General features: G+C 44.2%; 1 protein-coding gene and 1 pseudogene across 2 annotated transcripts in view; both read right to left on the bottom strand.

The window, feature by feature from the left end:
- LOC124588712 (extracellular sulfatase SULF-1 homolog) overlaps positions 1-23,151 on the bottom strand; it is a 792,368-nt gene that overhangs the window by 370,122 nt on the left and 399,095 nt on the right. The window lies entirely within an intron of this gene.
- On the bottom strand, positions 22,967-23,084 carry LOC124597578 (annotated as a pseudogene).

The raw sequence follows: 23,151 nt of genomic DNA, 5'->3' as shown, positions 1-23,151 counted from the left end.
TCAATCAACATCTGACGTTGCAAACGCCCCTTGTATACCCTACCGGGTCTGTAGCACGAACAACACTAAAGCACTCTGGTAGCCGTTATATCTTCTACAGAGAATTGCAACTCTAAATCACTTACGCACCTACCGATGATGTGTACGAGTAAGACATTACGAGGGCATCCGACTACGTCTTCTGCGTACTTCAGATAGTGTATATAAAGCACTGGATGTCGTAAACTTTCGAAGTCTTGAGAGTAATTCTGAGATTCACGTAACTGCAGAGGATGACAGTAGCGGCGTCTATGCAGTTATCGCTTGACAAGGTATTGGTAGGAAAATTTTAATTTCCTATATAACTCAGATTAGTTAGCTTACGTGCTAGTGAAGCTGAGACCTGAAGCGACACACCATAAAGATGTTAAGGCTGAAAATTATTGCCCGTCAATGCCACACAAATATTCCAGTTGTCACTAGAAAGAAGAGAGTAGAAGAACCAGTTAAATCTTATGATTAATCTGCACAGCATTTTGTGTACATTCATGTCTGTTAAAAGGAAACGCAGACAGAAAACAGACATAAAATAACTGGGTATGTTCGTTGCATATAAAACTGGGTAAATGGTTTTCATGATTTCCGAGGATTTTAGTGAAAAAAAGTGTTTTTCTAAATATCAACAGTAACGCTAAGAAGCATTGCAGACTTTGTGTTAGTCGCTCCTTTCCATTCACAGTTTTATTCGTAATTAATTAGTCAATTTCCAATATTGCGAGCCGTAGTGCTACTCAGTCCACGTCTGCACAAGAGCGGAAGTGAAGCACGAAAGCAATTTTAATTTCCGTCCTAATAGGCGAGGATTACTTTTGAAACTGGAATGCACAGAGAACCTCTGCGAATGTGAAACGTCAGGACGCGCGTGAAATAAGAGACGCCAAACGAAAAGTATGCGAATGGAATTCAAGCCCCATCCCTTCCTCCAACAAAATCCTTTTAATAGAGACGTTGTTAGCCGAGAATCCTTGGAGAATCGAGAGCTAGACTAAAGACTTCCTCTCTGCTGGAAAGCTTTTTGTGAATTAGAGAGCTCTCCGAATACTGCCGAATAAAACACAAGAAAATGAGAAAAAAGGAAATAGTGAATAAAATGTAAAGAATTCGAAGAGCTGCTCAAATTAGAAGGAAACACAGGCTGTTCCAGAGCTGAACTGGATGTCGCCATTCGTCTTTCTGAGAGTATAGCTTCAGCTGAAAAAAAAAAAAAAAAAAAAAAATCTCATTCTTTCTTTTCTTCTTGTCCTTCTTTCTCACTCAACTGAGCTGACACACACACACACACACACACACACACACACACACACACACACACACACGACGTGGAGCATCCCTTTTGGATCCTGACTGGAGGCCATGATGCTACTAACGCAGTATGTCTCTATCCTGCCGAGTCAATTTTAGTGGTTGTATTGATCTTCAGAATCACCGGCGGATGTTATGTTATTTTGCAAATACAGTTTTAGTAAAGGCTAAATTGGCACTGAGTGACCAGAACCAAACAGCGTCACTATTATTCTTAGTATCTTCGACATGGATGAATGAATAGGAAAGTATCTGAAGTGTCTTAATTTGAAATAAACGGAAGTGCAGTCAGGCACTATTATATCCTCTACTTGCATATTTTCTGTCAATGTGACACTCATTTCTGACAATACTGGAAGAACGCCTAATATCCCAAGACGGAACTTGGGACTGTCGAAGTGGCCGTACTGTTCTAGGCGCTGCAGTCTGGAACCGCGAGACCGCTACGGTCGCAGGTTCGAATCCTGCCTCGGGCATGAATGTGTGTGATGTCCTTAGGTTAGTTAGGTTTAACTAGTTCTAAGTTCTAGGGGACTAATGACCTCAGAAGTTGAGTCCCATAGTGCTCAGAGCCATTTTTGAACGGAGCTTGGCTAGAATTGCAGTCTAAAATGTGTTCTTCCCGCCCCTAAACCTACAGAACGTGGGTATTTCGATGGTCAGAGTAAGGGCAGTGGATGCTACATAGGAGTGTGCGTGGAAAAGCACATTTGAAATGACTGCTGATTTGTTTTAATCAACTCTTGCAAATTTGTTTGACACTTTGTCCACAAGTTCGTACATCATCAGATGTGGCGCCATCTATGTACCTCATTCACAAGATGGTGCATGCTCGTTGTCAGAAAAAGTTAAGTATTCATTTATAATCTTCATTCGATTTTCAACTAATACAACGCTAACGAGATTACCGTAGACGGCATGTGGTACCACTTACCAGTGGCACGCTGTGTCCACATTCTACTGCATGTCAAATTTTCAGTACGATACTGGTATACTTCCACATGTGTTCAGACTTATTCTAACTGACCTAAAGTGTGCTGACACCTACTAGTGGACCACCGTTGGTCTTCATGTCGGTTGACGCGGCCGGGGAACTTTCAGTGAGGTATCTGTGGAGGAATGGCAGCTGATTCTTCCTCAAGAGCAGTAGCCAGGAAAGGTAGTCGGACACTGGGGTCTGGAGTGAAGTCGACGTTCTAATTCATCCTAAAGCCGTTCGATTGGGTTCAGGTCGGGACTCTGGACAGTCCAGGCTATTTCAGGACGGTCATTGTCCGCAGAAAGTGCTTTATAGACGCAGCTTTATGGTGGTTTCATTGTCATGCTCTTACAAACAATCATCGTCCCCGAACTGATCATCTGCAGTACAGTGTACACAATTCTGTAAAATCTGTTCGCATCCTCCAGTATTTAGCGTTTTCTTAAGCGCAATAAGGAGTTCGAATGGTTCAAATGGTTCTGAGCACTAAGGGACTTAGAACTACTTAAAGCTAACTAACCTAAGGACATCACACACTTCCATACCCGAGGAAGGGTTCGAATCTGCAACCGTAGCAGCAGCGCGGTTCCGGACTGAAGCGCCTAGAACCACGAGACCACCGCGGGCAATAAGGGCACCAAATCCTAACTAATAGAAGCAGCCTCATACCTTAGCACTATCTCCTCCATAAATCACGTTTGGTGCTATTGCCCAACCCATATCCTTCCATAGGTTCGTGATACGGATAACACGATTCATCACTCCAAATCACTGGTTTCCGGTAATCCATTGTCCAGTGGCTTTGCTTAGGACTGACTGCTGAAAAGCGTGGCTTATGAGGAGCTGTTTGACTATTTTACCCCAATCTTTTTAACTCCCTGCTCACAGTCATTCTGCTAGCTGGAATTCTGGTAGCACTTTTGAACTGACGGGTGATTCCTTCCGTTGATATCATGTGATTTTCTACAACCTCTCTCCGCAATGCTCTACAATGTGTGCCTAGTCTTGGTTAAGCTGTGATTGTTCCTTCACGTTTCCTCTTCACAGTCACATTACCAACAGTCAACTGGGTCACCTATAGGATGGTTCAAATGGCTCTGAGCACTATGGGAGTTAACATCGGAGGTCATCAGTCCCCTAGAACTTAGAACTACTTAAACCTAACTAACCTAAGGACATCACACACATCCATGCCCGAGGCAGGATTCGAACCTGTGACCGTAGCGGTCGCGCGGTTCCAGACTGAAGCGCCTAGAACCGAACGGCCGCCACGCGGCCGGCTCACCTATAGGATGGTTGAAATGTTACTGATAGATTTGTTATTCAGGTGACATCCAACGATTAATCCACATTCGAAGTGACCAAACTATTTTTCTACAATTGTCTCACTGCTTTTAGCGCCGTATTTGTTTGTTTTACGTTGGCGAGTCGTCCTTTCGTGACGCCTAGTCGTCAGTTCCGCATTACGTATTGATGTCAGGATACTTTTAACCAAGTAGAGTGTTTAGATTTAGCAGTGTCGTCGTTGCATAAAATGAACGCATAGGGTAGTAATGTGTTCGATACTTTTCCCCTGCTTGGATACAAACCTGCGAGATTCTATAGTTATTATCGCTGCCAGCTCCTGTAAACATTTGCGTAGCTACGTATGATGTAAAACAGAATTAATACAAAGCTAGTAAACGTATGTTTCAACTAATGCTTGTATATTTCGTGGTTAACGAACAGATCTCTCTTGCCTCTTGGGATAAATGCAGTCTGCTACAGTTCTGTATTACCTTCTGGGCCACAAAATATGCGGGTCGTTATCTCGTAAATAACATCTAATGATCAGTCTTCTATGGTTGGTAAAACAGACTGCCGATTTACCGGTGGCAATTAAGAACTACTGTGATTCCTCGTCTACTTGCGATGATTCTTGTATTTCACTATATTCGGGGCTATGCCCTACCCACTCTCGGAAGCGCTTATTTTGTGGAATTTAGCACAATTTCCTCATTAATATTCGACATCTGTTGGCAGCGGTAAGGACTTTCCCGGTGCCGCACGACGCAGCTCAGGAGTTAAGAGACTGGAATGGCCTTTGAGAGGACGTGGTTCTGCCCACTGTCGGGCCAACGCTATTTATGTTTTCTATTGTCTTCGCAAACCAAATTCACTGTATGTCAAGATAGTTCCTCAAACAGATCACGGCCAGTATTCTTTTGACACCTTTCTCAACCTGAGATAATGCTGCATCCCTGTTGGAGCTGACTTGATTTTGGAGGCCGCCTCCACTCTTGCCTTGCTTGTATGTCACACGGTACCCTCTCTTGGTAGCACCGCATAAGCGAACTGCAAATTCCCGTTGTGTTTATTGCGGTACTAGTAACCCGGACAGTGGCGTCCTCTTAAATTATACCAAAGCGGAATTCATACTTTCTTTCTCATTGTAGGTATAACGGCCGTTGATAGCAAAAACGAGACTTACTTATAAAATCCATCTACTGTTTACCAATAGAGTTTTTAATATGCCAGTGTACATTTAGAAGTCACAACTTCATCAGGGCTTGTGTCCTTATGTAAGGACATTCACTGCGAAGTCGACCGGACGGAAGCGCATGTCTTCCAGTTTTAGTGCATTTTCTTTGTATATGACATCGCAACGTCTCTCCCTCATGCTGTCTACAGTATAAACCCACAGAAAAATCAAAGTGTGGATGATAGAACAAGAACTCTGATCTTTGTCCCCTCGAATGGCAATCCAGTTGCATAAAACAGCGGCCTCTCTTTCAAACTCTAATTCAGTTGGTCATGATTTTATAATCTTTTCACGATATTATCCGTTATCTTATATGTAGAATTTTTGAGTTTGCGTCCGTTGCTGATCAAGTATTTTTCCTTGGGGAGGCTCAGCAGATCTGAACGTGAACGAAGCTTCGTGCCTGAAACTAGCAGCGAATCAAAAAACAAAAAGTGTTGCTGTTATTTACAGGGAACGTAGTATACAATCTATTGAGATGTCTTGGGCATTGTTGATAACATTTGTTTTCAAAGGTTTTACTCAGTACATTAAACGTGTTGCAACAAAATGATTTTAGCATTTTCTCGGTTCCTGGTGTACACTTTGTTTCCGGTTTGATTAAGTAATGTTCAGAAAGGAAATTACTTAGAATAGGCTGGAATACCGGTCCTTATAAGATTACAATCAGTGGGACTTCCATCATATTTTACAGTTCATCTTATACCATCACGGCCGGCTTTATTAGAAATGGTAAATCTTTTTGTACAAATGGTTCAAATGGCTCTGAGCACTATGGGACTCAACTGCTGAGGTCATTAGTCCCCTAGAACTTAGAACTAGTTAAACCTAACTAACCTAAGGACATCACAAACATCCATGCCCGAGGCAGGATTCGAACCTGCGACCGTATCTTTTTGTACATATTGTAGAAGATTTGACATCAGATTTTATATAAATGGACTAAGGGCAAAACTATTGTAGTTTACAATTTTTCGCTCCATTATTGTACTACATGTGAAATGTGAAGTTTTATGCTGGAAGGGCGTTAGATCTCAAGATGAAGTTCCACAGGTCTCAAAAGTTCTGAAATAAGAGGACAAATAAGAAAGACAATGAAACTTCTTGGTAGATTAAAACTGTGTGCCGGACCGATAAAGTTTCATGTCTGCGTTCACTCCGCCGTAGAGTGACAATCTCATTCATGATAAAAATGTTATTACTTTATTTTTCCTTCTAGTTGTGACTGTGTACCAATGAAAATGGCGAACGATAATTAGACACAAAATTGAAATTACAGGTCAAAGAATCTGACTTCATCATTCATTGGGTTCAAAATGGTTCAAATGGCTCTGAGCACTATGGGACTTAGCATCTGAGGTCATCAGTCCCCTAGAACTTAGAACTACTTAAACCTAACTAACCTAAGGACATCTCACACATCCATGCCCGTGACAGGATTCGAATCTGCGACCGTAGCGGTTGCGCGGTTCCGGACTGAAGCGCCTAGAACCGCTCGTCCACCATTCATTGGGATTGCGCTGAAAGAAAGCAGTTGTGGAGTATGAAATAATCAGCAAAGATTGGGAGTGAGAGCCAAAGGAGGTGTGAAATTCTACAGCGTAGAGGCAGGACAGCACATGTTCGCATCATGTGGTTTTTATGGGCGCTACCCAACAGGATTCGGTGAGGACTGCAGCACCAATTACAGACGCAGCACGAATTTCTTACCGAGTAATAAAGCTCTGTCAAGAGAAAACCGGAAGATTGCACCCAAATTTTACAACTAACTGATCAATAGCGTTTTATAATGTATTAAAACTAAGCCGTTAGCCTAATTCACAATTTGGAGTAGACTGTGATTACACAAATCGGTTCAGAAGGAGTGTAAGTGGCGACTGAGGGCGCTGTTTTGTGGGTCGTAATTTTTTATTACAAGTCACCTTCACCCAGTTGCTTCTGGGTTATCGAGGAACAGTCCCAAGAGCAATAATAGGAATAAACCATGCAGTATGCGCAATAGTCGCTGCAGTCACAGACTTCGCAGTGCTCGCTGTTTACGAGAGGGAGACTCAGATTCTGATACCTGACATATTGTCATAACGACTGGAAAACGAGTTTTAATATTTTAGTACAATATTTAAGAACAATCCATCCTATTGTCATGGTCTGTTCTTGAACACTTCTCCAAACAATACAGCGTTCCTTGTGTACAGACTAAATGAACTAACAAAAACCGTGTCAGTCTATGAACGGTTTACTTTGCTTCAACGTGTTCAGCACACACACACAAACTGAAAACAGGTTGCGCCTCCTGCATCAGCAGATCTCAGTGTTCTCTCTCCACGCGCGCCCCAAATTCTCGCTGCAGGTGCTGATTAACTGCCTCATTAACGGCTCCTCGCTGCCGAGGTTTCAGCTGTAGCCGCGACCGCCGAGCTGACGCGGCTGTCTGCAGCCGTTAACGGTGTTTACCGCCCTCCTCGGTTCCCTCGCTGTTGCTGACGCAAAAGCCGAAGTATACTTGCATCCACAAGCAGCCGTTTACCAGGTAGTATTATACACTTGCGTTCACCACTCATTTCGAAACACCCTCGCAGCATCAATGTGGGAGCTCTAGTAGGGGCTATTCCTGTATTGCGAAAACAGACAGATTATGGTGGGAACCTTACATAACAATTTTCTAAAATAGAGATGTTGATTTTAGTTGATGCGTTATGAAAAGTGTGTCGCAAAATCTTGTATCAGACACGAAGGTCTTAAATGACCAACGCAGTTTAATAAAAGGAGGCCCTGTACAGTCTGTACGTTTAGTATGACACAATTACCTTAAAACTACAAAAAATTCAATAGATTTACATTTTTAATTTTCAAATATTATGTTAACTTTTGACAGAGTAGCTACAGGTAAACTATGGCAAATTATGGAAGAGAAAGGAGCGCTATGCCATCAACTAAACTCTGTTAAAAGCGTTTATCGCAAACCAGCCATTAAAGAGTAGGTAAACGGGCAGTAAAGGAAGCAAATGACTTTAAGCAAAGTATCAAGGTGATTATCCTTTATCATTTATATTACTTGCCTTTCATGTAGCTGACATTCGCAAATGGAGAAAACGGTTTGCCCCCAAATAGAATTGTGTGCTACCAGAGATTAGCTTAGAGAATGAGATTTTTACTCTGCAGCGGAGTGTGCCCTGATATGAAACTTCCTGGCGGATTAAAACTGTGTGCCGGACTGAGACTCGAACTCGGGACCTTTGCCTATCGCAGGCAAGTGCTCTACCATCTGAGCTACCCAAGCACGACTCACGACCCGTCTTCACAGCTTCAGTTCTGCCAGTACCTCGTCTCCTATCTTCCAAACTTCACAGAAGCTCTTCTGTGAACGTTGCAGAGCTAATACTCCTGGAAGAAAGGATATTGCGGAGACATGGCTTAGCCACAGCCTGGGGCATGTTTCCAGAATGAGATTTTCACTCTGCAGCGGAGTGTGCGCCGATATGTCTCCGCAATATTCTTTCTTCCAGGAGTGCTAGTTCTGCAAGGTTCGCAGAAGAGCTTCTGTGAAGTCTGGAAGGTAGGAGACTAGGTAGTGGCAGAATTGAAGCTGTGAAGACGGGTCGTGAGTCGTGATTGGGTAGAGCACTTGCCTGCGAAAGGCGAAGGTCCCGGGTTCGAGTCTCGGTCCGGTACACAGTTTTAAACCGCCAGGAGCTTTCAGATTAGCTCACATTTTGCGGATAACCAAGTAATTATAACAGAATCAGAAGATGATCCACAAAAGTGTCCACGATCTGTACTTAATAATAATAAAAGTTTGAAATATCTGGTCATAAAACTAAGATACAACTAAATATGTTCCTCGACAAATTCCGTTTTGAGCAAACACGTTCATTTTTGTTTTCTTCTTTTCTTTCCAAACATGTTTCGCAAACATATTTCTTTTTTTTCCTTCTTTTCTTTCCAAACATATTTCGCTGAAGTTACAGCATCATCAGTGGTATTTTTAAAATCTTTTTTTCAATTAAATAACAGGAGGAGTTACTTTTTACAATGTGTACATTTAGAATTTCAGTTTTTAAGTATTCACAAATTTGAAAACAGAAAATTTTTTATGTGTCTTTTGTATTTTACGTTGTCGCAGTTTTACAGTTTGTCACCTGCAACCATGGAGGACTTAACGTCAAAACATTATTTACATCGAAAATTTATGACTTGGAATGTTAAAACTGCTGTCGTTAATGATTTTATTTTATGTGAAAGTGTGTGTGTAAAGTGTTTCCACTTGTTTTCATACGTTTCCACCGCATCTTCGCTGCGAAACTGCATTTAAAAACTTGCACTACGTCGCTATTTACGCAGATAAATGAATAAAAAGAGTCTGTTTGGAGCAGACAGCGAGTACCCATAGTCGCACAGCTCGCAGCATCAGAAAATCACAGTCGTCGAAAGTCATTGAAATATTGCGAAAAAAGGAGAGGGGGTGAGGAACGAAAATTTGTGAGTTACGGTGCTAAATACCGAGGTCATCAGTGTAGGAACAAGAAGTCGGTTGAACTCCCGAAAGCACGCCATTAATTAACACGCCTAGGAAACCAGAGGGATCACAAGAGTAGAACTGCTGGGGCAAACAGTACCTGGTACCAGACCTTAACTTAGAAGTCTTTGATTAAATTCCAATTCTTTCGGCAGTGTTGGATGCAGCGGGGGATGTGGCACTGTTGATGGTGATACGTCTTCCGTCTGTGGACGTTAAGTTCGGCAGCCCACTTCGAGAACAATAGGTAGGCTTCATGTCGGAACCGAATACTACTCGTACATTCCTTCTCCTCTCCCATCGTCATCAACAACACGGGACAAACTCGTTCTATTGTCACAGCCACCTGCATTTAATAGACGGACATTTCTCTCGTCACTGACTTAGGGAAGTGTCAACATGCTTGAAAAATGAAAACTTTTCCAATTATGTTGCTGAACCTACTCCTCGGAGTGTCCCAAACAATAATTCCGTAAGACCTTAAATCACTTTTTGTTGCCTGCGTAGAAATAAATCTGCCGCAAACGAAATTCGAACAAGACACGTGCCGATGAGTACGGCTACGCACAGGTTGAGAAGGACAGAGGAGGGGATGGACAGGGCGAAGCAAAGGAGGAAATGGAGAGAGAATGAAAGAGAGAAGAGAGAGGAGGAGGAGGAAGAAGGGGAGATGCATGAGGCAGGTAGAAGGTGTAGAGAGGCTGGTGAACAAGGAAGTGGGGTGAGGGGGTTGGAGGATATGGTGAAAGGGAATGGAGTGGTTGGATTGGATTGGATTGTTTGGGGGAGGAGACCAGACAGCAGGGTCATCGGTCTCTTCGGATTAGGGAAGGTCGGGGAAGGAAGCCGGCCGTGCCCTTTCAAAGGAAATATCCCAGCATTTGCCTGGAGTGATTTAGGGAAATCACGGAAAACCTAAATCAGGATGGCCGGACGCGGGATTGAACCGTCGTCCTTCCGAATGCGGGTCCATTGTAAAGGGAGTGGGAGGAAGATATGGTCAGAAAGACGGGTGGAGGAAATGGACAAAGAGAGGTGGAGGAGGAGATGAAGGGACAGAGACAGCATGGAGGACGAGATAGGTAGGAGTGGGAGGATGAAGTGGACAGACAGAGGGATGAAGAGCAGGGCACAGACAAGGGGGGGAGTGGGAAAGGGGGATGTGTGTTTAGTATATGTATCAAACACATACGTAAACAAATAAAATAGAAGAAATTTCCGGTGAATTATATGAGAGGCTGAATCAGCGGCATATTCTGCACACATGCTGACAGGGATTCCCCAGGGCTCTGTCGGTGTGGCTGCAGATTTCCTGTGTGTGGGAGCTGGCGAGGTGCGAGGCCGGACGCACCCTTGCACGTGGCGGAAGAGACGGCCCGGCATGGCCCGGCCTAGCCGCTAGCCGTCAGTTAATTTATGGGCCAGCAGGCGGCAGGCGCTTCCTGCGACCCGCGATCGCGGCGAGATAATTACGCCGTGTGCCGGCAGCGAGCGGTGCTAGCCGCACGCGGTAGCTGCCGCTCGCGCCACTTCCTGCTCGGCTCGCAGACAATGCGGTTCGCACGTATGCAATTGTTGTGTCGTTGCCACCTGATACCACTGCTAGACAATCCCTCTCCTGTTCCACTCGCAAACGGAGTGAGGGGAACACGACAGCCTGCCTTTCACTGTAGGAGCCTCAATCTACTTTGTTGTATACTTAAACGACAAGAAACTGAACGTAGTGAAATTGCCCTGCATTTTGTACAAAATACATGTTCTGTAAACTTCTTCAGTAGCTTGGAGACGTCCTCATACTGCCATTTCATTGATGTTATATCAATAAACAACATACAGTGATTTCGGATCACACATTCCATAATCAGGAGTGTCTGGGAAGCCAGTAACCTGTACAGTGCCCGACAAAAGAGTAGAAGCTTCCGGAAGGAAAGGAGGAAACGAAATGAAACTTCAAGGATTGGCAGGGCATGTGATCTTATTTCAGTGATCACGATGTCGCGTCAAATCTTGGCAGGACGAGCACACTTACCCAATGGGGTTGCGTCATCTCGGGTGTGGACCGAAACAGCATATCAAGACACTCAGGGATGATAAAGGCATTGAAACAGAGGATGAGACACGTATAGCTGAAATACTAAGCACCCTTTTCCAAAGCTGTTTCACAGAGGAAGACCGTACTGCAGTTCCTTCTCTAAATCCTCGCACGAACGAAAAAATGGCTGACATCGAAATAAATGTGCAAGGAATAGAAAAGCAACTGATATCACTCAACAGAGGAAAGTCCACTGGACATGACGGGATACCAATTCGATTCTACATAGAGTACGCGAAAGAACTTGCCCCCCTTCTAACAGCCGTGTACCGCAAGTCTCTAGAGGAACGGAAGGTTCCAAATGATTGGAAAAGAGCACAGGTAGTCCCAGTTTTCAAGAAGGCTCGTAGAGCAGATGCGCAAAACTATAGGCCTATATCTCTGACATCTATCTGTTGTAGAATTTTAGAACACGTTTTGTGCTCGCGTATCATGTCATTTCTGGAAACCCAGAATCTACTCTGTAGGAATCAACATGGATTCCGGAAACAGCGATCGTGTGAGACCCATTTCGCTTTATTTGTTCATGAGACCCAGAAAATATTAGACACAAGCTCCCAGGTAGATGCCATTTTCCTTGACTTCCGAAAGGCGTTCGATACAGTTCCGCACTGTCGCCTGATAAACAAAGTAAGAGCCTACGGAATATCAGACCAGCTGTGTGGCTGGATTGAAGAGTTTTTAGCAAAGAGAACACAGCATGTTGTTCTCAATGGAGGGACGTCTACAGACGTTAAAGTAACCTCTGGCGTGCCACAGGGGAGTGTTATGGGACCATTGCTTTTCACAATATATATAAATGACCTAGTAGATAGTGTCGGAAGTTCCATGCGGCTTTTCGCGGATGATGCTGTAGGATACAAAGAAGTTGCAGCATTAGAAAATTACAACGAAAGGCAGGAAGATCTACAGCGGATAGGCAGTTGCTGCAGGGAGTGGGAACTGACCCTTAACATAGATAAATGTAATGAATTGCGAATACATAGAAATAAGGATCCTTTATTGTATGATTATATGATAGCGGAACAAACACTGGCAGTAGTTACTTCTGTAAAATATCTGGAAGTATGCGTGCGGAACGATCTGAAGTGGAATGATAAAATATTAATTGTTGGTAAGGCGGGTGCCAGGTTGAGATTCATTGGGAGAGTCCTTAGAAAATGTAGTGCATCAACAAAGGAGATGGCTTACAAAACACTCGTTCGACCTATACTTGAGTATTGTTCATCAGTGTGGGATCCGTACCAGGTCGGGTTGACAGAGGAGACAGAGAAGATCCAAAGAAGAGCGGCGCGTTTCGTCACAGGGTTATTTGGTAAGCGTGATAGCCTTACGGAGATGTTTAATAAACTCAAGTGGCAGACTCTGCAAGAGAGGCGCACTGCATCGCGGTTTAGCTAACTGTCCAGGTTTCGAGAGGGTGCGTTTCTGGATGAGGTATCGAATATATTGTTTCCCCCTACTTATACCTCCCGAGGAGATTACGAATGTAATATTAGAGAGATTTGAGCGCGCACGGAGGCTTTCCGGCAGTCGTTCTTCCCGTGAATCATACCCGACTGAAACAGGAAAGGGAGGTAATGACAGTGGCACGTAAAATGCCCTCCGCCACACACCGTTGGGTGGCTTGCGAAGTGTAGATTTGGATGTAGATGTGTGAAGGGTGTCACAAAGCGGCTGTATCCTCTCCTGAGGCACTGTGGCTCACAACTGTTTCACCTGGTCTGGCTGGACACTGGCACTGGGACGGTGTTCTAGCTGGCCCCACAGGTGTTCCATCTGGGACAGATAGGGTATTTTGTTGTCCGTGGGCAGCTCTACATCACGCAAACAGTTCATAAGGACATGTGATAAGTGCGAGTGAGAATTATCCTATTAAAAAATGGCATCACGATACTATCGCACTGGAGGTAATACATCCATCTCATCAGGATTTCTGTGACGTCCGTTGTACCGTTACACTTCCCTCAAACACAGTCGACAGTGACAAAGTCATACCCGACGGCTCCCGCATACCATGACTCCAGGACTAACAACTGCTGGCATTTCCAAAACTTTGGAAGACTGGGGCATCTTCCTAGGTCGCCACCTTACTCGCCGGTGATGGCCATCTGGGGTAGTGCAGAACGGCGACTCATTGCTGAACACAATGCGAGCCATTCATATGCCGTCCTTGCTTCCTGGCCACAGAACCACACTAAACGCAGCCCTTTCCGCTGTGCTGTTAACGGTAGCCTAGACATGCGATGGTAATTCCCTAGTCCGGATGCTGCTAGAATCCGGTCAATGCTGCGAGATGAGAAACAATGATGCAGGGAGTCCATTATTGTTCTTCAATGACAGAGGTAGATGTGAAAGTGTTAGGCCTACGATGTGGTTCGTGTAATTTTTTTTAACCCTGCCAGGAGCTGAGAACTTCTCTCTGTCATGTGTTATTTATCCGTATAGTCTCTGGTTTTTTAGTGATTTGTTAATTTTTTACTCTTTGTTTATAAATTTTCTAATCAGCATTGTGGTCAGACCTGATCAACTAAAACCACGACGAGTATGCCTGCCTTCACTTTCGCAAGCAGTCCATCATCGGGCACTATCACATCCTAATTCCCTACAAATCTGGCCGGCCGGTGTGGCCGTGCGGTTCTAGGCGCTTCAGTCTGGAACCGCGCTACCGCTACGGTCGCAGGTTCGAATCCTGCCTCGGGCATGGATGTGTGTGATGTCCATAGGTTAGTTAGGTTTAAATAGTTCTAAGTTCTAGGGGACTGATGACGTCCGATGTTAAGTCCCATAGTGCCATAGAGCCATTTGAGCCATTTTTGTCAACTGCTGCGTACGCGCCGTCTGTGTATCCTTCACAGTGGTCTCTCAGCATCCGATACTGTTTATTCCTTTTATATACTCCACCATGCCTAGTAACAACACTAAACACGAACAACACTAAAGCACTCTGGTGGCCGATCTGCCTGTCACAGAGAATTGCAGCTCTACTCTTTTACATATCTACCGATGGTGTATTCGTCAATGAAGCTACGTTGACATCCGAACGTCGTTCTGGGGCTTCACTTTTCTTATCAAACAATGTACAAGGGGTGGACAAAATTATGAAAACGTCAAAAACACATCAGCACGTCTGACAGGGTGTAGGAAAACAGTTGGCACTCAAAACAGCTTGCAGTGGTCTCGGAATGGTTAAATACGGGTCCTGTATCGTTTTCAAGGGAATCTTACACCATCCTTCCTGCGAAATAATGGTAAGTTCAGGTAAGGACGATGGAGGTGCAAACCGATCACGCGCCCTTTTCTCCAAAGTAGGCAACAAAGGCTCAATAATATTGAGATTTGGTGACTGTGATTGCCATAAGAGATGCGAAAATTCATCGTCTTGTTCACAAAACCAGTTATTGATGGTGCGAGCAGTGTGAGCAGGAGCTCTGTCGTCTTGGAAAACAGCATCACCAGCGAGGAACAAATATTGTACTATGGGATTGACCTGATCAGCCAAAATGGTCATATAATCCTTCGCAGTAAAGCATTCTTGCAGGGTAGCCATGGGGGCCATGAAACACCACGATATGGCTGCTCAAATAATCACTATTGTGACGTTAACTCGGCCAGAAGTTGGAAACAGTGTGAAGCAAGACATCTGACCAAATGATGTTCTTCCATTGCTCCATAGTCCACGTTTTATGGCTTCGGTTTCGCGTGTTCCTGTTAATTGCATGTGCATCGCTGATAATTCTTTCGGTACTAGATCTCGGCCTAAAATACCATTCCTCTGAAGTTCCCTCCGTGTTCAAATGGCTCTGAGTACTATGGGACTTAACTTCTGAGGTCATCAGTCCCCTACAACTTAGAACTAATTAAACCTAACTAACCCAAGGACACCACACACATCCATGCCCGAGGCAGGATTCAAACCTGCGACCGTAGCGGTCGCGCGGTTCCAGACTGTAGCACCTAGAGCCGCTCGGCCACCCGGGCCGGCTCCCTACGTATTGTTTTGGTGCTGAGTACGACATTCACTTCTGCATTGACTTTTGCAGCTAGCGACCTCTTGCTGTACGTCACAATCCCACAATCCTCTTCGACGACTGTCTATCATGATCACTCAACACGTTTTCATACGCGTTGTGACTTAGCGGACGACATTTCTTCGCTCTATCTGTACGCTGTATAAATTTTCCATATACCCTCCTGCAACAGCAGATACTGTGGTTCCCTCGGTTACGGAAGCAACCACTATAGGAGCGCCAACAATTTGCCCACATCCGAATTCACTTAGCTGCGACATAATTCACCCACAACTACACAGGACACTGTCCTAACGATTGCCACTTGCCAGGCCCTGAGTACATGGCATAGGTGTCTTTCGTTGTCAAATACAACAGCGCAAACTGCAGGGTTGGTTAGCATCTTCATCCATGTGCAACCATGCATTTCTCGCTGTGTTCATATTTTTCAAAAAAAAAAAAAATGTTCAAATGTGTGTGAAATCTTATGGGACTTAACTGCTAAGGTCATCAGTCCCTAAACTTACGCACTACTTAACCTAAATTATCCTGAGGACAAACACACACACCCATGCCCGAGGGAGGACTCGAACCTCCGCCGGGACCAGCCGCACAGCCGATGACTGCAGCGCCCGAGACCGCTCGGCTAATCCCGCGCGGCTTCATATTTTTGTCCAATCCCTTTATATCTGCTGTGTCATCCAGAGGATACGGGACACAACATACATAAAAGAGCGTCGAGCTGCCCACTACTCAGGCGCAACTTAAAGTTCGAACTCCATAGAGGCACCCATGAAAAGCAATACGTATGTTACACTTCTGCTTATATCGCACAAGAAGTTTCGAAGTGGAGAGCTATCCACCGAACATGAATGTAAGCTGACTCAGGGCTCCGCTCAGTATGTAGTAGAACCTCAACACAGTCGTTGGGCAGTCGTGAAATACTGTCAGGACGGAGTCTCAGCGTGTGTCTCAGGACTGATCCACAGTTTCAAACTGGATATTATACAAGTGACATTGACGATAGTTCGTAGGGTTTGGGACTCGTATATGTGTGGTTAAAAACAAGTCAGTGCAGCTGAACAGTGAACTACATTGCCATGACTCACAACTTCATACTCTAATTAAGTAGTGTAAAACTTCTGTCAGTGAATCACTGTAAATTGTTGCTTATTTATGTTGCCCCCTATTTTTGTGATAGCCGTTCCGTAACCCTATATAGCAGTATGAGGAATTTGTATTGTTGCTGCTTGCAAGTAAGACATCTTAGAACAGCAACTACTTCGGTGGGTTCTCTTCCTACAACCTTTATATTTTTGACGCCAAGTGCATTTTTAAAATAAAACAATGTCATTTTGTTTTGTTTGGATTATTTGATACTGCCTACAACTATCGTGTTCCCGTTATTTGCGTACTATTGTATTCCACGCACAAAGTAGTTAGTCGCAGGTTTTGCATAAGGTGAAGAAAGAAATGGACATGTGGAGGAGGCAGAAGTCTAATCCATCTAAGAGACCACTCTGATAAGAGTTTTGAATGAACAAAAATATCTGCTAAATGGAAAATTTCTGGACAATTTTGCTCCTGTTTTCGACGAGACAGCGCAGGACCACAGGACGGGCAGTCGTCACACGCGGCTGCCATAGGCAGGACGAAATAGCCATGTGATCCTAAGTTGTGACGGTTCTAATTTATTATGCAGCTGTTAGAATAACCATTTAATGCGCTAATTCTGCTCGACTGATAAATTATACTCCTTGATCGTTTTATTTAGCATAACCCAGCATTACTGACTCTGCTTAAAGTAAGTTGATAGACGGATTATACACGACACCTTTTTGCATCATCTCTGTATTATGAGTACATAATCTCTTTCTGTCTGCTGTGAAGTTTAGCATAGGGTCTTTATAACAGCATTTTCCGTTATACCATATCTACATTAACCATTGCCCAGTCGTAACGCATAAGCAGAGTACAATGGTACCTTGACCTACACATAATTTTAACGGTGTTAGTGGCGATTCGTTTGATGACATTTGCACTCACAAGCACAGTATAGTCATGCTATTGGGATATAAAATGGGCAGAGACTAATATGGCGTAATGTGACATTGCTGAATTATTGAACAGTACGTTTATATTAATCATAACATATTTAATCATTTTATTTATAACTATTTTTAACTTCTATCCGATTGTTAGCGCACTGGAGTTCTGTTGCTTTCGCTTAGGAGGATATCTGAAAACGGTTTGAGACCGAAATGGCACATCAGTGCACAAATAAAGAAATAAACAGGTGCAAGCGCTATAAAATCATTAAAACAGTCTATCGCAGCTGCGGACTCAAGCTCAATGAATATTGTGTACCGATTTAATGAAATACGACGGTGCACGAATTGTCGATAAGCAATATATCCTACCATTCCACTTTACAATCACGTCAAGTTATGCGTATCCTTTGTTTTGTTTTCATTTTGCAACACAGTCGAAACATAAACTAGCCGTGAAGCGTACCAACCAAACGTTGCTCATTTACCTTTGGTATGATCTATGGTTTGTTTGGCTCTCGTACTCGTATGTGTTATAAAGAAAAACATCGCATAATTTTTCGTGATTTTACGTACCTGGTTAAGTGTCACAGCAGTACACCGGTAGCTTTCAGCCACTCATTGATGAACGAATTTCAGTGAATCGGTATAGGTGGGAATAGTTTCGCAGACAGATCTGATGGTGGATTGTATATTCCGAAACCTATCATTCATGATGCATTAATAATGAACATCATCAAACTGCAGTCATAGGAAATCTGTACTCCATCACACAGAAAATACATTGCGGCTGCATGGTTCCCAGATGCCATCGCCAATAGCGATAGATAAATTAAGATTCACCAATAGCTTTTCTGGCAAATATCGCCCGTTCCCTCCAAGGATTCCCATGTAAGCTCACAGAGCTTTTCTATAAAATTCCCGGAACGAACCGACTGCTAGCAAATCTGGCAGCACGTCTCTTAATTCCTTATGCCTGACCCAATGAAAATGCCAAATTCTCGAACAATGCTCAAGGATGGATACTCTGCGCGGTCGAAAAAGAATATGATCTCCCTCTCCAGTCGTCCATGCCATACGAGCGTTCTGCGAATCAAACGTTGAGTTACTCTCCACGTCAACGGGAAACCAAGCATTTTATTCGCATACACTCCTTGAACTTCTCTATTCATGAAGGCGATTTAATATGAATTACCAATCTCCCTTTGATCTGCGGGACACTGTTTTATAGTCTCAACACTTACACCACTGGTTATCACCTTGTTGCTGTGTGAATGAACTCTGAACAACTCCACACACCGACCCTCTGGAGCGTAGCACAGGCGTCCCTGGTCGTTTCCTCTTTACTGCCTACGAGTTTCCGTCAGAGGTTCGAATCTTCCCTAGGACATGGGTGTGTGTGTTGTCCTTACCGTAAATTAGTTTAAGTTAGATTAAATAGTGCGTAAGCCAAGGATCGATGACCTCAGCAGTTTGGTCCCATAGTCCTTACCACGAATTTCCAATTTCCTATGAGTTTCAGTAAACGTCCACGAACCTTTGAACAAGAAAATCCCAGAAAAAGTAGTTCCAATAGGAGAGTATATAGTCGTTCAATCGGAAACACGTTACTGTCTATCGAAACATCAAAACTGAATCCGATCTCATCTTTGATCACCGGCCTCTCCAACAGGTGTCTTGCACATTTAGTCATTCACTAAAAGAAACGTAACCCCAACTTTCCACCGTCACCATAAGCTTCACTTCTAACTTTATCGTTCCCTCTGGATCGCAGAATTAGAAATGTCGAAAACTGTCACTGCTGAACATCCTCCAGCGTTCAAAGAACTGTCCCCTTCATACTGAACACAAAGCTCTACTCCCTGAATTTCCGCTTCAAGAGTAACACCTGACGATTACTCAGCATTTAGTCTTTCACCCGATTGGCGATGTGCTTACAGAATGCGTGACTTATGCCTCAGTAGTGATTATTCCTGCTGGCGTTGATTCCTTCCGTGCTAATTACATACCTGTGCCACTTCCCAGTCGAGTGCCACAACATAGGGTGCGTTGGCAAAATCAACTAGAAACGGATCCGTATACTTTTGTTGGCGATATTACTCAAGTGTTTCAAATTTATTAATATATTCTACGCTACTGAAGCGCAACAACTAGTAAGAAATTTGCGTGTAGTTATGAACTAAAAATTTATTTCTTGTAACACGTTTCCACCCAGCATGTGTCTAAAATATGACGACAAGCCGATATAGTGTAGTATGACAATTCTAAATTCAATTGGGATGAGCGTACCACCAAACTTACGAAACGCCTTATAAAATCTTAATTTGCAAAGCGGACATTATCTGACAATGGCGATACAAAAATTTCAAAAAATCTGGCATTATTTGTTTATTCTTATTCAGTAATATTAGTGGGATTATGTTTCGGGATACTTCATCAATCCACGATAAGGTTTTCTGGAGCCGAAAGTGTGTAATACGGATTATTTGTGGTGCACATTCAATAAAGTCCAGCAGTGGCGTGGTCAAGGAATTGGGAATACTAACTACTGACTCTCAACATATTTGTTCGTTAATGACATTTGTCATGTATCTCTTTTTCAAATCAACAGCTCGGTTCACGGAATAAGGACAGAGTCACTTACCTAATTCCAGGAAGATATCAGTTTCATTCAAGAGCGTAATTTACGAAAAAGCCTAAAAGATTTACTGGTGGACAAGTCCCTTATGAAACTGCTGGATTTCTTGGTGGAACCAGAGGGGCTATGTATTATTAATAATATCAAATATCGTGAATACTAATGAAGTTTGACTAATGAATACCTTCAGTTCAGAGATGCGGTGTGTATTTTGTAAAATAATATTGTGTAATTCGGTGTGGATACATTTATGTGTTTTGCAACAAGTTTGGTATTAAGTTTCAAACGAAAATGTGTTCCAGACGCATATTGCAGTTCCTACCATTTTGTGTAGGATCTGAGAAATGAACGTAAGAGTAACTTTTAATTTGTAAATATGTATTCCTGTTTTCATGAGATGTACTACATTCTTGAAGATGATCTCACTAGGAATGTATGGGACGATAAGTGTATCTATCTATCTACCCATCTATCTATCTATCTCTTTTACTGCAAATGTATTCGGCTACAAAACGAGTTGCATTAAACAGAGATGATGCTGAAGGTAAACAATACTGAATTACCGTAACTTAGTGCTACCTACTGTGCCAGCGATACTTCACCAATGTGATTTGCAGAGGACACATTTTCCAAAACTATGAGTAATTATTTGCTGAAATATGAAAATTGATCAGGTATTCTTTTGTTGAAGAGTTTCCGTCGGGCTAGACAAGAAACGTAAACAAAATGAAATTGTTACTTTCATATCAGACTTAGACTTTTCGAGCTGATTTATTTCAACCACGAGAAAACGACAAAGTTACTCGGTGACTAAGGGCGAGAAGCTGCTGGTCCAACCAAGGTGTTACGTGGCAAACAGCGAGTAAGCTTTTAAAATGACCTTGTTGTTTCGAACGCGACACCGCTGACGCAGTGGGTGTCATCTTCGCCGGCGGCGTGGCACGTAATTCGCGACTTCCCACTTGGTCATCCGATGACGGGGGCGAGGACGCTGCAGCAGCTGCAGCACGCGACCCGGCGTGTGTGTGTGTGTGTGTGTGTGTGTGTGTGTGTGTGTGTGTGTGTGCGTGCGTGAGCGCGTGTCGGAAGCCGCGCGGCGTAGGAGGAGGAGGAGGAGGAGGAGGAGGAGGAGGCGGCGGCCCGGATTGCGCTCGAGCGGCGGCCATCCGGTTGGGCAACAGGCCGGCCCGATTAGCCAATTGGAGGGGCCAATCTGCGCTCACGCCAGGCACTTGTCAGCCCCGTCGCAGCTGCGCCCCGTGCCCGACCACCAGTTGTCCGCACGACACACCGTCCTGTACCACATACTAGCGCCCACAAGTTAGACATGCGCGAGAAAAGATGAAAATGGGAAAAACGAAGCCTGAGTGAGCAATGACTAGAAATGACCTCCAAGGATTCCCCAAAAACTGAAAATATTTGAAATGGAGAGCTGTACTTCCTACTTCAGATAGATTAACAAGGAGAAACTAGACCTCTCGAGCCACCTACTTTGACGAGATTCGGTATACCAATCGTAGAGGACTCCACGAGGACTGGTTTAGAAACCAACCTGGCGCGTTCGAAAAAAATCAATGTCAGCTATCATGACTCAGAATATGCATTTGTGTGTAGCCTTACACACTTATACTAGACAAAAATCAGTCATCACCAGCAGACATCACGCTAATTCAGCGAAACATCGCTTCTAGTCTTGATAATGGCCTCAATTCGATGAGGAAGAGGGTTTCTCCAGATGTGTCTTATCAGATTAGGTCTTGTAGAGCCGCCAGGTGGTCGGTGTGTTGACTGCTACGTTTCAGCCACTGTTCCAAATAGTACCAGGTATTTTCTGTGGTATTAAGATCGGGTGATTTAGCGGATAGGCCGAGGAGCGACGGTGTGTCTGAGTGTTCATCGAACCAAGAAACTATGCGTGCAGCCCATTGAACGCGGCTGTTCTTATCTTGGGAGACGAGAATGTCCACAGCGTACTGATCAAAAAAGGAAAGGACAAAACTTCATCACTGAGAATGTTGAAATAAACAGCCTGGTTGAAATCCATGGTAACGTGAATGAGTGGGTCCAAGTCATTGTGCGAAAGAAACCACCAGTACACCGCAGAACCATCTCCGTCTGAACTGTACCCTCCGCACACCGTAGATGGAACGCCTCATTGGGCCGCCGGTGCCCCCAAGGTCTCGCATCTACATCTACATCCATACTCCGCAAGCCACCTGACGGTGTGTAGCGGAGGGTTCTTTGAGTACCTCTATCCCTTCTATTCCAGTCTCGTATTGTTCGTGGAAAGAAAGAGTCGGTATGCCTCTGTGTGGGCTCTAATCTCTCTGATTTTATCCTCATGGTCTCTTCGCGATATACACGTAGGAGGGAGCAATATACTGCTTGACTCCTCGGTGAAGGTATGTTTCCGAAGTCTAAGCAGCCGGTACATGCCTATTCTTTGGCATCTCTTGCTGTTATGTTCCGGACAACGTGGGGTCGCTAGGACATTCTGAAGTAAGAAACGACTTTATACATATCAGGGCCTCTGCCTAACACTTTACGAGACATAGAAAAATTACGGATTTGCAGCCACTGCAGGTATACTTCAGAAGGAAAGCTGTTGTTGAGCGATACCACCACTCCGTCTACAGGCCACAAGTGGCCCATCAGGACCATCCGACCGCCGTGTCATCCTCAGAGGAGGATGCGGATAGGAGGGGCGTGGGGCAGCACACCGCTCTCCCGGTCGTAATGACGGTATTCTTGACCGAAGCCGCTACTATTCGGTCGAGTAGTTCCTCAGTTGGCATCACGAGGCAGAGTGCACCCCGAAAAATGGCAACAGCGCATGGTGGCCTGGATGGTCACCCATCCAAGTGCCAACCACGCCCGACAGCGCTTAACTTCGGTGATCTCACGGAAACCGGTGTATCCACTGCGGCAAGGCCATTGCCCTGTTGAGCGATAGCAAAGTGGTAAATGTACAGGGCGCGGACAGAAACATGGAAACACCAAAAACAC

This window comes from Schistocerca americana, chromosome 2 (genome assembly GCF_021461395.2).
Source record: "Schistocerca americana isolate TAMUIC-IGC-003095 chromosome 2, iqSchAmer2.1, whole genome shotgun sequence".
NCBI classification, from domain to species: Eukaryota; Metazoa; Arthropoda; class Insecta; order Orthoptera; family Acrididae; genus Schistocerca; species Schistocerca americana.
This window is presented reverse-complemented; position numbering and strand designations above follow the sequence as displayed.